The sequence below is a fragment of the Pezoporus wallicus genome, unplaced genomic scaffold (assembly GCF_028554395.1).
Source record: "Pezoporus wallicus isolate ANWC-B61680 ecotype Strahan unplaced genomic scaffold, APGP_CSIRO_Pwel_v1 contig_5069, whole genome shotgun sequence".
In the NCBI taxonomy this organism is placed as follows: domain Eukaryota; kingdom Metazoa; phylum Chordata; class Aves; order Psittaciformes; family Psittacidae; genus Pezoporus; species Pezoporus wallicus.
Genome location: NW_026642361.1, coordinates 2,647,853 through 2,663,836, shown reverse-complemented (window position 1 = coordinate 2,663,836; position 15,984 = coordinate 2,647,853). Strand labels below are relative to the sequence as shown.

General features: G+C 33.5%; 1 protein-coding gene across 5 annotated transcripts in view; it reads right to left on the bottom strand.

Annotated features, from left to right (window-relative positions):
* The window catches only part of PPFIA2 (PTPRF interacting protein alpha 2), a 313,295-nt gene that overhangs the window by 285,004 nt on the left and 12,307 nt on the right, over positions 1-15,984 (bottom strand). The gene's annotated exons all lie outside the window — the stretch shown is intronic.

The following is a 15,984-nucleotide window of genomic DNA, read 5'->3' as shown; positions in this document are numbered from 1 at the left end:
TAAATAAATAAAAATGCAATGCCTCACCATCCCAGGCTTCACTTTGCAGGAGGCAGGAGACACTTAGAACAAGAAAAGCATATCCACAATCTGCTCACCACTGACTGAATGCAGTTGTAAGGTGACTTGATTTGCTTGCAATGATTCTGCCAGGTGGGTTACCCTGAACAAAGAATGTAAGAAATGATCTGCTGTGGGTTGTCTCCTCGCTCCTTGATGCAATTGTTCCTCAGTCCTATTGCAGAAATGCAGATTAACTTTGTCAAAATGTTTTAATTTTTTTTTTAATGAAAGTAATTATGGAATTAATGTTATCTATTTGAGAGAAGAAAAAAATCTAAGTTTCTCAGTTTTTCAGAGCAGACCATTTCATGTGGAGTAAAAGAGTCATCTTCTATAGGGGACAGGTAGAAAAATTAAAAATTTTGTTCTTTCAGGGACACTCCTATCAACAAATTTGTTGCAAATAAAAAAACAAAACCAAAAAAAACCAACCTGCTCTGTATAAGTATCACATTTTAATTTTCATAACATTTTAACATGGAATAGAACAATGAAAAAGTATGAAATTTAAATTAAACTTGATGTTATATTTTAGATGTATATTGATAACCTGCTTCAATCAGTGGACACCAAACTCCATAAAAATGCCATAAGGCAGGAATTTAGAGAACATCCTGTATGCTATTCCCAATATCCTCCAGCAGTTTTGTTGAAGTTGCAAGCCTTTCATCTAGTCTGCTTTCCTAACCTGTCTCTCCATGTGTTCAGCAATGCTGAGCACCTCATGATTAGTAAATGAGAAATAAGGTCATCAATTCCTGCTACACCCAAAATACAGAAGGAACTGTAACATATTGCTTTAGTTCACTGAACTGCAGATTTACAGAATGTGGCAAAATAAGCTTCAAAAGATCTCTATCCAAGGCTTAAAAAGAAGTGGTCCCTTGCAGTTAGAGAAGGTCCTAACAGACAATTGTCTCTGAAGTCCCAAACAGAATATTAGATTTCCAAAGTAAAAGGTTTGTATATGTCATCTTGTAGAAAAGATTTCTCATCATGAATTTGACTCAAAAATAAAGCCACTAATGTCAAATGCAGTGTATTAATTACTTTTGGAGAAAAAGGGTTAGGAGGCTAGACTGGTTAGATGGTAGACAGCAAAGAAAGCTCCTTAAATAATCCACCAAAAGTTTCTTAAATAAAACAGGTGCAAAATACCTAACTATTGGAAATCTGTATGGGCATATAGGCTCAGTTTAATTAAAAAAAAAACCAACAAAAAACAAACAAACAAAGCAATAAAAAAAACAAACAAAAGAAAAAAAACAGAGAGGAAATATCTGATTTTAAATAAGAGAACAACTAATAAAATAGAAGCATGGACTCCTTATTTCTAAATATTTTGCCTTTAAAAAAGGTAGAATTACAAACATCAAACCACACCATGGAATTCTCTTGTCTTTATCTCTCAAGCTACGAACAGAGGCAATCAACTCTACTACTGAGCAATACTAAATAAAGCTGGAATCAACATGTTTGACCAGGAAGCATTTTTCAGGAAGACAGATAACCAGACATAATTGCAGTGGAAGGCAAAATAACCATCATTTGCTGTTTTACTAAAACAAAAGAGAAATGGACAGATAGGAATTTTTACACCTTCATAAAATACCAACCTATTTTAGGTCTTGTAAAAAAAAAAAACAAAACAAAAAACAAACGAGAGAGAAAAGCACATATGTGGCATATCCTCCTAAAGTAATCATTACCAAACATGGTCTACTCTTCTCTCTGGAATCATATTTACACAAATGAGAAGAATTCAGTGATACAGACAATGGCAACAGAATATACTCATGCAGATTTCACTGCCTTAAAATTAAAGTTTAGCAATTAATTGTTTTTAAAATTTAATTTCTAATAAATTGTTTTTATCTTTTGCACTATAGTGTTGGGTTTTTTTCTGATTTCCTTGGTAACAAAACCCAGACAAATCCCCAAAACTTTACATTAAGGTGTTCAAAAATTGTTCAATGCCTGTAAAAAAAAAAGTCTTTGACTTTTGTAATGCTAGTTTTTTTCTTCACAATATCACAGTCCTAACATGGTCTGAAAAATAAGTCTAGCTATAAAAAAAAAGAATTTTTAATGAATAATTTCCTTCTCCATAAAATGCAACCTCTACTCCTAAAACGGAATTTTATTTTTTCCTCAATAAACTATTTTTTTCAAAGATGCATTTATACTAAACTGTTCCAAAATATTCGTATAAAATAGTGGAAAAAGAGACTGAAAATATTATAGATATTTTATTTTCCATGGAAAATCCAAACTATAATAATTAAAAAAAACCAATGTTTTAAATAATAAATAACATTTTACATTATGATTATGCAATTATATTATTTTGGGTATTTTTTTTTCATCTTTTTTTTTTTACTAATAATCAGTAGAAACTCCAGTGCAGTAGCAACTGAATTTTAATAGAAAATCAAAGTTAAATATCCCATGTAAACCTACTCTCACAAGTTATTAAAACTGCTTCCAACAAGTCTGCCTATTATGAATATAAAAATCATTTACAGAAGCAACAAGCTACAGAAGTTTTTTTGGAAAACGTTGGACATAACGGAAGGGAACCTGAATCTTCAATAGAAGTCTAAATGGATGAAATATTGATTTCACTACTAGAAATTGAAAGAAGGATCCTGAAGGACACTAAGGATACAACATAATCAAATTATGTAACCTATACTACTACATTACAAAGTGATCACTCTGTCAGAAAACCAAATATGCTACTTATCTTTAGCTTGTAGAGCATCATCCTTTTCAAATAAGAAGATGTCACAAGCCAGTTAAAATTCTGTTAATGTACAACCTTCCATGTGAATATTCAAATATCCATGGTGACTTTGACTTGTGTCACACACTTTTTACTCATAAAATAACTCACTTTTGGAGGACAATGTACAACAATCATGAGTCACAACTGACCCACAGAAAAAAGAGGAGGTAGGGAAGTTATGTTGTGGTTCAAGGATATGTTCTGTGCAAAAATGACAACAGTGCAATTCTGCAGTGATGATGTAAAATGTGTTCTTGCTCTTCTCAAAAGCAGAGTCATCAAGAGAACCAGAAAGTATTTTGCATTTAGTAGCATCAATACCTTTTATTTTTTCATTCTTACTTGGAGAAAACACTTGAACTGATAAGTGCACTAAATTTAACTTGCTACTGGACTTAGTCACATCTGTTTTCAGATTGAGTGCACCTGGATCAGTAGCTTGTAGTTAATTCATATCATGTACACATTCTTTTCTTTATTCATTGCTTGCATGCAGACAAGCATACTCATGTACAAGACTGGCATATTTACAAATACATGAATATTTTCTTCAACAATACAATGTTGAAAACGTGATAGGCAAGACTGATTTTTCATATAATTTAAATCTTTGTGAAGGTGAGGATATCAGCTGGTGGTATTATAAGTGATAAATTGATGGCACAGCTACAGGTTGGGCAGAGAAGAGATTCAGAGCAGCCCTGCAGAGAAGGACTTCGGGGTGTTGATCGATGAGAAAATAAACATGAGCTGGCTTCAGTGTGTGCTCCCACCCCAGAAAGCCAACCGTATCCTGGGCTGCAGCAAAAGGAGCGTGACCAGCAGGTCGAAGGAGGTGATCCTGCCCCTCTACTCTGCTCTTGTGAGACCTCACCTGAAGTATTGTGTGCAGTTCTGGCATCCTCAACATAAAGAGGACATGGAACTGTTGGAACAAGTCCAGAGGAGGGCCACGAGGATGATCAGGGGACTAGAGCACCTCCTGTATGAAGACAGGCTGAGGAAGTTGTGGCTGTTCAGCCTGGAGAAGAGAAGGCTGCGTGGAGACCTCATAGCAGCCTTCCAGTATCTGAAGCTTGCCTATAGGGATGCTGGGGAGGGACTCTTCATTAGAGACTGCAGTGAAAGGACAAGGGGTAATGGGTTAAAACTTAAACGGGAAGTTTAGGCTGGATATAAGGAGGAAATTCTTTCCTGTTAGGGTGGTGAGGCACTGGAATAGGTTGCCCAGGGAAGCTGTGAATGCTCCATCCTTGGCAGTGTTCAAGACCAGGTTGGACAAAGCCTTGGGTGGCATGGTTTAGTGTGAGGTGTCCCTGCCCATGGCAGGGGGTTGGAACTAGATGATCTTAAGGTCCTTTCCAACCCTAACTATTCTATGATTCTATAATCTAAAAAGTAGGAAGAAGTCCATGATATTTTTTAATTTTTTTCTTTTTAATTTTACAGTGACTCAAAAGTTACTGCAGTGGTTTTGGAGCACAAACACTTTACTTCTATCTTAGGAACAGCATACAAGCTGAAGTGAAAAACTTGCCCTCAGTTGCAAATAGCAGAAGTCTGCGAAAGCATCCCCGAGATCTCTCAGTACTGTTCTTACTCATTTCATTAGGCCTCTGCTTTGACATCCCTTTGTGAGCAGCTGGTGTGTGTACACTCTAGAAATGAGCACTAAGTGTTATGAACTTGGCAACAATTGCCTCTATTCTATTGGTACCTATCTCTGCAAAAAACAAAGAACTGTAAAGTTAAAACAGTTCTTCATGTACAGGTGTAGAAAATTTCTGGTTTACTTTCAGATCATTGCGATATGACTTCAAATAAACTATTTTTTTGTTTGAATAAGCAGTAGGAAACAAGAATTTTATTCTCAAGTGGAGAATAAGATCTAAAACAGATGGGTTTAGATCTTTATGGTTTTAAACCAACTTTGTTAAGTCATTTTTGTGGTTTCTTTAAAGGGTTTATTAGCATACCATTATCACTATGCAAATTAGGTAATATTGGTAAGTTACTTTAGAAAACAAACAGACATCATAATGAAGGACTCAAAAATGCAGCACTGGGTTAGGACAAATAGCATTCCAGATATTTCATAGTTACCTGATAGTATTCTAGGAGGCAAGTACTTTGATATATTTGTATCCAGAGAAAAAGTGATTGTTTTCACTTCTCTTTCTATGTCTGAGAACACAAATAATGACCAGCAAGAAAAATTTATTTTTCTGTATCTTCAAGCATAGATCAAAACATCGCTATTTTCTTGTATTACCTCAAAGTGTCACTGATCTTGTTGTAATCCTAGCTATCATAGCTCTGCAATACGTATGTAAGAAGCAAAATTATCAAGGACGCATTCACACAGAAAATAACTGGTTCAGATTCAAGCACAACTGACTTATAAAGAATTGTAACCAGATGAAATAGTGAAATCAGAAATATATAGTGATGTTTTTAGGAGCAAATGCACACATTTCAGCAAGTTCGACTCAGATTATTTGAGCTCTTGTGTAGCTATTTGTTTTGGAAATCAGATTATCAATTTTTCAGACTTAAAGATAGGTTCCTGAATAATTTTCACTGATCCTCATTAAATAAGCAGAAGTTTCTATTTGCACTGAAATAAAACCATCTGTCCATGCAGAGTATTATTTCTGAAGACTTAATCTGAGAATTTATAAATGCATAGACATGTCTAATTTTGTGAAAAACTGTGCTGTTTCTTGAAAGCTTTTCTTGAAATTTTTGATTTTTTTTTTAATTATGATTTCAGTAAACAATACATCCTCAAAGCCACCTATATTATCCAAATACTGAGTCTCTGGAGGGAAGGAATCTATGCGCATGATATATTATTGGATAGTTGAGTATATGCTTATAACTGCATGCCACAGTTGTAAGCAGAAGTAGCAGCAATACAGACTGAAAAAGGATCAGTGGAATTACAAAAAAAAAAATAAAACCACATTTCTGTCTTAATAAAGGAAGCAGCTGAATTTGTAGTAAAGCTAAGATCCTAAGCAGTTAGATGGAAAAGAAAATGAGCCACAGAACTTAGCTGATTAATAAAACAGTATAACTGGGATAAGTCAATTGATCCGTTCTCCACATAGTGTTAGAATTTTAAATATGTTTTGGCTGACAAATTTTGTGTTAGTTTATACCAGATAAAGCCAACAACTCACATAATAGTCAGGTATCTGGATCTGATACGAACATATATAAATTACTGAACATTAAGAAATTCTCTATCTTAAAACAGCCCCTTTTCTCGGGATACTTCTGGTACCAAGATTCTACTGCTAGTAACATATTACTCGAACAGGGGTAATATCTATTAGTGTTCATTATTTCAGAAGTACTGTCTTCTACACTTTTTGGACCAAGCAGCCTACAATAATATGCTTACGCGCCAATTAGATGAGATAGTATTCATCCTTCACCTTTTAAAAAGAAATCACTGCAAATTTGTTCAGCATTTCTTAGTTTCTTGCATACTTATTATTTCCATTGTCAATGTTTATTTTTTTAATTTTATATTATTAAGCAAAGGAAGTATAATACACAAAGTTAGTGTATAAATATATACTAAATATAAAAATAATCTCTGCATTCTGTCTCCAAAGCACATTTCTCCAGATGGCACTTTATTCATTAGTACCAAAGAAAGATTAACTTTATTTTTCAGGAGATCAGAAAATCTATTTTCTGAATGTAGTATTTATCTTAGTGCTCAATGCCTATAATACCTATAATGACGGTATTAGTCATTATAAATGCAAAAAAAATACAATAATAAAAATTTTGCACCACTGACTCAAATACTCTTATGAGTCTTGTTTAGATAGTGAGAATGTCAAGGAACACTTTTGATTTGGGCATAGTGAAAATATGCACGTTTGCTTAGCTAGGCAAGCTAAAAATTAACAATCAAAAATTGTCTTGCCAAATCCAAACTTATTCTAACTTATTCTAAAAGCCCCATCATGCCCAGAACCCCCTACATATTTCTTCCCTAACTCACTAGGATGTCTAAAACACTGTCCAAAGAACTCCAGAAGCAACTGCATGCATTTCAAGAAACACTGCATTCCATGCATGTGCCCATAATTCTGGATTACCCATGAAACTGTAGACATGCTGGAGGCTATTTGTGCATTATATTTTTGTTATTACTCTTTCCATTTATTTATCATTATGTTCCCATCTGCTTAGACTCTCATGGGGGACAAAAAACAAATAAACAAACAAAAAAAATAAAACACACCAAAAAAAAAAAACAAACATGCAGGAAAAAAAAAATCTGTAATTTGGTTACTTCATCATTTCAAATAAACCAACCTACACAGAGGACCTTACTGCAAGTCTCCAAGACTTATTTAAATTATCTGTTTTGACAGATGACTGACTGTCATAACAAACTGACTGTCACAATATAATTGGATTTTTTTTAGAACTCATACATGGTAAAGAATGCAGTAGATCAACGATAATTTAAAAAGAAAGCATTATGTGATTCTAACCAGGGGAAAAAAACCCAAAACACTTATCTTAAAGGATATTACATAAAAATAAGGTTACTGCTCTACCTGTCCCTTAACTTCTATCCATAGAAGTTCAGAGTCCCAGAGATCCCTTAACTTCTATTCATAGAAGTTCAGAGTCCCAGAGATCATGTGAATTATAAACACTCAGCAGCACCAGCAAACCTGTTAAGAGTCATCAGGAAAACTCCACAGACTCCAGAGAAAGCTAAATTACGTGTACTTTAGAAAAAAATCATGTCCCTAACATAGTTTTATGGTTTTGAGCAAATACTTGTTAGTATAGGTAAATATTTGTCTCTCCATGATACATTTAAATTCTGTAACAAAATGTATCTACGTCTATAATTACCCTGTTAGAATTGTTATTTTTAATATCTGGTCTTTTGTATATGTTATCAGTATGCTTACCTTAATATTAATATGCTGAGATAAACCTTAAACTAGCAGAAAAGTATCATTACAATTTAAGAAAATATTTATGTTTATATTTAGTGATCTAAACTGATTTTGGAAGTCACAAAGACTTGATCCTTGGACTGACTTTAGTGGGATCTGCATAGGTTCAGAACACTTGAAAATGAAGACATTTTTATTTAGAAGCCTGAACAACTGTTCTCTAAGACAGTGGAAATCTTCTAGAGATGGCAACAAGCACTCGACTGAGATTAAATTTTACACATGAATACTAAGTGCATCGCTGGGCTTCCAGCATAAAAAACTTGAAACTTCCACATCAGACACATGAGATAGGATCTGCATTTCACTTCTTGGAATTATTTTTAAATTATTCTGTGGAAATGTAAAAAGAAAAAAAAAAAGCTTTACTTTGAAATATAAAAAAAATTGATGGAGACCTTACAGAAGCCATTTGTACAAGACAAGGGTTTTAGTACTTAAAAAAAAAAGTACTGATTGTTCACTCAAATACACAGGATTCTATTGGTACTCTATGTTCTTCAGCAAGCCAGAAAATAATAAAACGAGAAGAAAAGCCACCATTCCATCTTCATCACATGAACAAGAGCTATTTTAAGAACAATACTGTGGGTCAAACTATTCTTTCTAACTAAAAAGGAAATTCCTGAAATTGCTTAGCAAGTGTCTAATCTTATAAGAACAATATTTATTTTCAATTCTTTAAAAACACGCTTTTTTTTTTTTTCTGGTGGGCTATTTTATTTTTGTAACTATGTCACTATACTTATTTGTACGTATGTTATTTTTTTGCATCTATGCACTACATGCACACACATTTAAACAGAAAATGCAACCTCAGAATAAGACCCTACTGACTTACTGTTGTCTTTCAATACCTTTCTTGTCCCTGGCAGTAAAACATTCATTGCCCATCAGTATTGGAAGAAACTGCAAGGCTATCAATAAAATTCTCTAATCACAATCCTATTAAAGCTTAATATTGATCAAATTACATAAAGTGGTTCAATAAAACAAGGTCATTACATTTCCCTCTTTGGATTTTTCCCTTCTATCGTGCCTCCAGTAATCATTTCTAAATAAATGGTCTCTTATTAGAAGAAATAAAAACGTAATGATTACTAGTATATCTCTATCACTGCTTTTATTACTGAATCCTTGTAGCTAACAATTAAGAGTTTAGCTAAAATCTATGGGGTACTAAGGATATAACAAATTCTTTTTAGCGTTGCAGTCTCACACCCCAAACAATCCTACTATCTATATCCAGAAAGAACAGATTTTCAAATATTGCTAATACTAATATTTATTGGGGGGGGGGAAGGCAACATCTTGAAGAATTTATACTTAATTAGGACTATGTGCTTAGATCTCCACCACTGAGATTCACTGGAGTCACAATACACTCAAAGTTGCTGGAAATAAAAGCAAAAAGGCAGAAATAAATTCAGAAAATTGAGCCGTTTCCATGCTATCTTCCTTACCAAGATCTTCCTTATCAAGACCAAAAGTAAAGTTTGACTTTAGTACTACCTGTTGTAAGGTTTCATAGCAAAGATACTTTCAATAAAACTCTAAAGAGGCTAATATAGAAACAGGCAATTCAATTGTTCTATTGTACATGTACTATTAGAAGGTCTTTCATGAAATTGTAAATTTGCATGAAACATTTATCGAAATGAAAAGTTATACATGTGTTTGCTAGCTACCATTAACAGGGTTGTCTATTATTGCTATGGAATTTCTGAGAGAATGCCATCTCAGATAGACTAGATGACCTTTAACAGTCCCTTCAAACCCAAACTATTCTATGCTTCTATGAAACATATGTATTAATATGTATTATGCATTTATATAAAGTATATATAAATAAATATGTATTTCAGAAACACTCTCCTCCTAGGTGTGGATAACTAGCCCTGCTTTGCAGGGGGTTTGGACCCCTTGAGTTCTAACTGTCTCTCTCAGTATAAATTATTCTATGATCTCTACCAACGAATAGCATATTTAGACTGCTGTAGTTATTAAAGGTCATTTTAAATTCAGGGCTTTTATACCCATGTAGGGAAGAATTCACTTCCTACAAGTTTAGCTGTCTAAAAGTTAACCATCCAAGTTAGGCATTAATGCTTTTTCTCTAGTCATGAGAAAAAAAAAAACAAACTCAGATCATTTCCAGGTTCACACTACCCATCTTACAAAATTAACTGCCCTTTCTGAAGGACTTAATTTTCCCATTTTCTTATAGAGAGATTCTATGTGATTAAGACTGAATGCTTAACTTTTAGACAGCTTTATTAGTCAGAATAAATTGACTATAAAAGACATAGCATAGGTGCAGATTCTGATCATCAGAACATGAAAAGAATTATAGCCATGAAAAAAAAACAAAACAAACCAAATCAAAACCCCAAAACATAAGTAACATTAACAATAACATAAATGCTCAGTGAAACTGGAACTTAAACCTTCTTTATAAAAACCCAGCAACTGCTCAGGAAAGGAGTTTAAAACACATGGAAGATTTTGTAAATAAAGAATTAGGTATTCTATCAGCATAAGTACAGCAATGTCAGTGATGGTATGACCTTTCCATCATCTATGAATTTTCTCTAAAAAAAAGAATTTGTATTCAAAGATGGAACAAAATCAATGTATTACTGTAAATATCAAAGTATTAGTCAATGAATGTAAGTCATGATCTACCATTTTCACCTGGAATAATATTTCACCTATGAAGTCTGCTTTCAAATTGTGATTATCAACAGGCCTTTCAGCCTTGCAACAGCATTTCTCAAAGCTCTGTTAGGCTCTGAAGCGTAAAAACTCCTTAGCAACATTTAAAATTTAAATATGCTGATTTTGTGAAATAAAAAACTTCCAAAAAAATCGTTGTAGTATCATTGACTTTAAAGTTTTGATTCAAAGGACTTTAAAAGAATTTAGTATTTTTATTAAATTATATAAACATTTGCATTAAAAATCATACCATTGTATTTGAAAACTTAATTTGGAATTTATTTCCTCAGAATCATCCACAGTATAATTTTATTATTATTTCAGATTCAAACTGAAAGTAACTCACTCATCTGAGTGAAAAGTTCTTACACATTTTCATCAGTCCTTTAATAATGAGCCCAGTAATGTCTAGATAAATTCCCAGTGCAGGACAGGAAAAAGAGACTGACAGACTGACAGTTATCAGAGAAATTGTCCTTACTGACAATCAGCAGGATTCATTTCAGCATCTGAAAGTCTTTTAATGTGCTCATAAAGTTGTTCTACTTTATCATCATGCACAGCCACAGGACTGGGCCACATTGTTATCCCTGTTTCTGGTAATATAATATTCAATAAGCAATGGGCACAGACTGAGACACAAGAGGTTCCTCCTGAACACTGGGAAACACTTTTTACTGTAAGGGTGACTTAGCACTGGCACAGGTTGGCCAGGGCAGTTGTAGAGTCTACCTTCAGAGATACTCAAAAACCATCTGCACACAGTCCTAGGCAGGACACAGCAGCCTTCTTCCCGGCCCTGCTGGAGCAGAAGAGTTGGATAAAGTGACCTTTCCAACCTCAACAATTCTGGGATCATGTAAATATTAGATTAATTTCTAAGTAAATCACTGAGCAAGTGCATTGTTCATGAACAAAATACAAGTATTTGACTACAGAGTGATGACCTATAAGTATCTTCATATAAATAATAGCTCAGCATCTTCCATACCTTGAAACTTATTTTTTAAAGACTAAATGAAACAATAAAACAAGCACAAAACACGCCTAGTCCAGCATTTTTATCAGAGCATACTTATTGCAACTGTTATGACTCTTGTATGCATCCTTGTAAGTATGTATTCTTGTAAGTAAAACTCTTGCAAGTATTCATGGAACTTGTATGATTCTTATGACTCAATGTAAGTCTTACAATAACAGGAACTGTATTTCTCCCATGTTTGTTTACAAGGCAACTAACATAGGTGACACTTTCTAGACTATTTAGCTTAGAGAAGACTATGACGAAATATGCTTGAGAAAGTTGTAATTGAAAATTTTACTCTTTCTGCTACTCAACACAGGAGTTAGTTTCTAAGCCTTTTAGTAGAGCACATTTTAAGCTACAGTAAAAGATCTAATTTTATTCCAACAAAATACAAACATACTGTATTTAAATCCTATGCTTCCCCATTAGAGTTATATTGTATTTAGCAATTTTTTTATTTTTTTATTTTTTCTGGTCTCAAGAGTCATGACCTAAATATAATAAATGCTTTTTGTAAGCGTACATGCAGCACAGACTTAAGTACATTTTCCTTAGAGGCTTCCACTGTCAACAGGCAGCTTTAGAAAGAATAAACAAGACCACTTCTGAACTAGATTCTTAGTATCAGAAGACTTATTTTGCACAGAATGCTTTTCAACTGTACTATCACATAACTCTAACAGTTCTAATAAAAGTATTCAGACTCATGTTTCATTCTTTGTGTGAGTGATCCCACACAAAGTAGAATGTCTCCACAGTAAATTCTGAAATAAAGAACAGGAAGGGGTGTTCTGGGTCAAATTCAGAGGTTAACCAAAGGTACTATGATATATAAATGTCTTTCACAACAGCTTGATCTTGAAAACATTTTGGGGGTTTTCACCCTGTCTAAGAAAGATGGATTCTGAATGCCATTCCTTGATAATTCAAGACCTTCTGATGAATGATAATATCTTTACTCATGGTACCCTATATTCATTTTTTCTTCCATCAACATTATTTTTGGCTTAAACTCTTTCTTCCTTCTTTACATAGTCACTCCATCTTTCTGCTTCTCCAAGAAAACTTCTGAAATAATGCATATTCCCCCTCAACTCAGTTTTTCCCAGAAGTAAGAAAACTCCAGTTAGTCTTTTCACACAGAAGGTGTTATTGCCTCTTTGCTCTAGCAGTGTTTTCCTGAATCTCTTCCAATTTAAGGTTGGTCTAAATCATTACTGAACAAAAACCCAGGCAGAAAGGCTCAAACCAGCCTTTGGTTTAACTGCATTCTCCTCTACTTCTCATAGAAATCTCTCATGTAATACATTTCAGAATGATATTCATCTTTTTTACACCCACCTCCCATCGGCTGTCCACAACTGCTGTATAACATGTACTTTCCCTGTCTCCTACTGCTACCTAAAAAGTCAGAACATAAATTTTTGTTAACTGCTAGATATAGAGCCCTCATCTTTGTACCATGCAACATCATCCCATATCTGTTACTCATTCTTATGTGCTATCATACTCATTCCCTTAGGTGACTGTTCAACTCAATTTCGTGTCATCAAAAATTTCTACTGGCATGCTCTCCAAACACATTCTTAACCAGCAACTACTACTATTACTAGCCTCTTCCATCCTTTCAATCTCTTCTGTAACTGAATTTTTTTCCTCTGTTTTATTATTATTTACCTTACTAATTATTTTACTTTTTCTTACTTCATACTGAGCAGTAATTTAAATGGGGAAACTTTGAAAGAGATCTATTTTAGGGATATCATAGTTCAGTTTCATAGTCTAGAAATTCTGGTACCAAAGTGCGATGTTAAGTTATTCTGTATAAAGATAATTTTGGCACACCCTTGTAATATTTTAAAGTTAAGTTTCTGACTTATTATTAGTTTTTAATTTAAAAAGAGTTTGAAACTCTTCTCTATTATTACATTTATTCTAACTGGTCTGTAATTACCTGCTCACTTTTTCCCTCCTTCTTTAAACATAGCTGGCCAGTTAAACACAGATGTTCATAAGGTTAAGACTACTAATCTAATGGAAATAAAAATTACTTCAATGATAGCAATTAGCAAGACACCTGCATTTCTGTAACCTGAATTTTAAAGAAATAGTTAACAATACATTGTTCTGTTGCAGTATAGGTCAGTACAAAACTTTAGAACCATCTACAGTTAGTCAATCTTTGATTTTGCTCCAACATTAACAGCTATGGCTTTAGCAGCATTAACTAACATCTCAAGCTTCATATTTAATGTTATTAATTATTTCCTATTTCCAATCAGACAAGCTTTTTCTATGGCTTACTCATTGCCCCAGTTTTCAAGCAAGGTTCTTTTTGTTAAGATTCTATTTATGCAAAGTGTAATGACTTTTCCAGACCATATTTTTAACTGGTTAAGACAATCAACAAAACCAGAGTTCTAACAAAAATGCTTTGGAATGTAACTGTATCAATATATATTTTCTAGACGGAAAGCATCATGTAAATAGTAAGAAATAACCTAACTTTAAAAACCACTAAAGAAAACAAGTGCTAAAAAATATTTTAGATAAAGCAAGACTTACAAGATGTAACATTATAACTAAATAATAATTATCATATAGTCATCATATCTTTATGTATTCTTCTATTAAATCAAATGAACACAGAGTTCTTCCTCTCTCCACAATAAAAGCACTGGGCAGCATATTGTCATGGGGTCATAGCAGCATATGTCAGGCTGCTAGCAATGCAAGCTTGTCATTCATAAAATTATAAACAGAAAAAAATTTATAAAAGTACTATTTAGAGTATTTCAAGTCCATAAAGGAAGCTAAATAGTACAGCAGTCATAAGGAAGTTATTTTCTTGGAAGGCTGTATTGCTAGAATGTTACAGGCTTACAGAAGCATTGAATTACTTACATGAAGATCTAGACAACCTAATTGATGAGAAAAAAGATCTGGTTCTGCTTTAAAGTGTAAGCAGTATGTCAGACAGTTTCTCATGTGAAACACACATCTCCATTTAGATACATAATGAATACCATCTGAAATAATCGTATAAGGTAGTGCAAAGTGTTCACCTGACAAATCAATTACATTTAGGGGGTATTCGGCTACCATTCAAAAACACACAATACCAACATTTACTAGAAGAAAAAAAAAGATTAAAATAATATAATGATCCAGTTCCTTAGAATTTCCATTTCTTTTAGGCTCTGTATCACATTTATGATGAATATTATTTTCCTTAGCTAGTCTCCTGCATTTTAGCAGTTTTGCTTATGTGAGACACAGAAACATTAAGGGTTATACATCTGCTATAGGTCATCAGAAATACCTCACTACAGGCTGAGAGTGCCTCTGTACTAAGTGGCACACCCCATGAAGGTTCACAGATGCAGAACCTCCTCTCTTCTCCAGATTTCTAGCAATAAATCTTTGAATAAAGGATCTATGCTGTGTTTCATTTATTCTCTTACACTCTGAAAAGACACCAGTGGAATAGAAGCACAACTGCCCATAGATTAGAGAAAAACAAACAAACAAAAAAAAACAACCCTCAACAAACCCAAAACACCTTGATTCTACTGTATACCAAGATCACTGCTACTCCTTTCTGCTTTACCCAAGCCAAGTGTAGTCGTTCTTATTGCTGGAGCTATTGCTGAAACTGGTAATTCTATTATTCAAATAATTAAAGTCTCTCCCTTTTTCAACCCTATCCCAAGATATTCCAGTAACCTACAGGGGTTAGTCCTTAAGCAACTGCTTCTGTTCCCTACTCCAGTGGGTGCCTTTTTCATCTTCTATCATTAAGAACTTGCTCACTCATTTGATTCATCCTTACCATCTCCTTATTCTAATCACACACCTGAATCTGTCTTCTTTTTTCTCTAACCACTGTCTTGACAGGTTTACAACTTTGCCAAGACAAGTATGCCCAGGCTCTCATGGCTACCATCAAATTCTTTAGTAAGTGGCAGTTCAGAGGCGCAAATAAATTAACATGGAGAAAAACTGTAGTTTCAGTGATGGTATATTTCAAACCTCTGGCAAGACTGAACTAAGATGTTTTTCATTCTAGTATCGTGAAAAGAATAATATTGATATAGAATAACAAAATATCATATTATGATTTTAACTTAAGTAATTAATTTTGCAGTTCCTAAAAAAGACCAAGGTAATTTTAGGTAATGACATTTATGTAATTATTTAAAAATTAATGAATACAAATATCACTTGCTCACGTGGTTTTGTGTAGTACCTTATTTCACCTATATAAGCTACTTTTATTACCTGTTTGTTAGAAACACCCTCTTTTTTTTTTCATTCCTAGCATTTGATTTTTAATTTAAATGGTCCTGCATCTGTTGTAAATGCTAGTGCAACAGCCAAAAGAA